Below are 1712 nucleotides of genomic sequence, written 5' to 3' on the forward strand. Positions count from 1 at the left end.
CAAAGGTGTCTAGCCCCTTTTCTTATGTTTATTGCTCACTAGGCAGGCCAAAGTCGGAGGTGAGGGTGAGGGCTGGGGTAGGAGTCAGAAATAACCTGCCATTTTTCCTTGTAGATCATATACTTCTGTCTGCTTTCCTAACTGGTAGCAGCTAAGCCCTGTATTAGAAATACTCCCACCACCATTCTGCTTGACTCTTTTAATGATGTTCTATTTTCTTTTTCCATACATATCTCCTGAGCCCTGGTGGTGCAAGGGTTAAGAGCTCCCTGCTAACTGAAAGGTTGGCAGTTCAAACCTACAAGGCACCTCCATGGGAGAAAGACCTGGAAATCTGCTTCCATAAAGATTACAGACTAGAAAAACCTATGGAGCAGTTCTATTCTGTCATATCAGGTCACTATGAGTCAAAAATGACTGGAAGGCACCTAACAACAACAACTTCCTCAGTGGTCTGACTAAATAATAGTAGTCAATTGATGAGATTTCCCCTTTAAGTACACTTTTCTCTAGTTTCTCTTTTGTTTCAATAAACACTCATTACTGTTAAGTCAGAGAAAATAAAACTTTTGCAATATTAAAAGTGAATAATAATACCTATCTCACACACTGTATCAATCTAAGGGTTAAATGAGGAATGACATGTGAATATAGCAGAGGGCCCAGCCTTCTATGTCATTCAGGGGATGTGTTCTTCTCTTCTCTGGCTCTCTCTCTTTTCCTTATTGCTCTACTAAGACCTTAAGGGCTATATATGGCTACAGGGTTCATGACTTCACAATTCTGTTTTCCATACCAGTGCACTGTAATCTTGGGCTCATGGGCAGCCTCTCCACAGATATAGTGCTTCCATTTCTATTCACTTATTTATTATTTAAGTCAAGGTTCCACCTCCAGCCATTTCAACTCCTCCTGGGTCCAGACTTATACTCAAATGTCAGCATAAATCTCTGTATCGACCTCTTCATGTATAAAACGTGCATTATAATCATACATTCCTCATACAGCTATCATGCAGAACAAATGTCTTAAGAAAGAAGAAGCCCTCACAAGAATTCTGGCACCGCCAGTGCATGTACTCAATAAGTGTTAGCTGTTAGTATCATTATCTGACATCTGCAGGTGGACGTCTAACAGTTATCACATGTTATCAAGGCCATGAAATAATTCTTGGTCCCAAGCCCTATTCTACTTTTGTTAATGCATTTCTTCAGACTTCCATGATAGTAGTATGTGTTTTCTTCCACACGATGGATATGTTTAGGAAAGTTTGGCCACGTCTTACCTAATGAATTGCTCAGACATTTGAATGGGCAAACTTTGCTACAAGCTTTAGCCAACTAATGTAGCAAAGAATTAGAATCATCCTCAGCTGCTCCTGCTAGGACTCTCAATCCAGAATATCTGGTAAGACTATTGTTATGGACTGAATTGTGTCCCACAAAAATGTGTGTTGAAATTCTAACTCCTGCAATTGTAAATATGACCCAGCTTGAAAATAGAGGGCTCCCTTTGTTATGTTCATGAGATCATAACAGTGTACGGTGGGTCCTAAACCTATTCACTTCTGAGCTATGAAAATGTGTGGAATAGACACAGAAATACACAGGGGCAGAGGAAGGCAGACAGTGGAGACAAATGCCTCTACAGTGCAGGAACTCTAAGGATTGCTGGCAGTTTTTAGAAGCTGAAATAGAGGAGGAAGGACCCCC

This window comes from Loxodonta africana (genome assembly GCF_030014295.1).
Source record: "Loxodonta africana isolate mLoxAfr1 chromosome Y unlocalized genomic scaffold, mLoxAfr1.hap2 SUPER_Y_unloc_1, whole genome shotgun sequence".
NCBI classification, from domain to species: domain Eukaryota; kingdom Metazoa; phylum Chordata; class Mammalia; order Proboscidea; family Elephantidae; genus Loxodonta; species Loxodonta africana.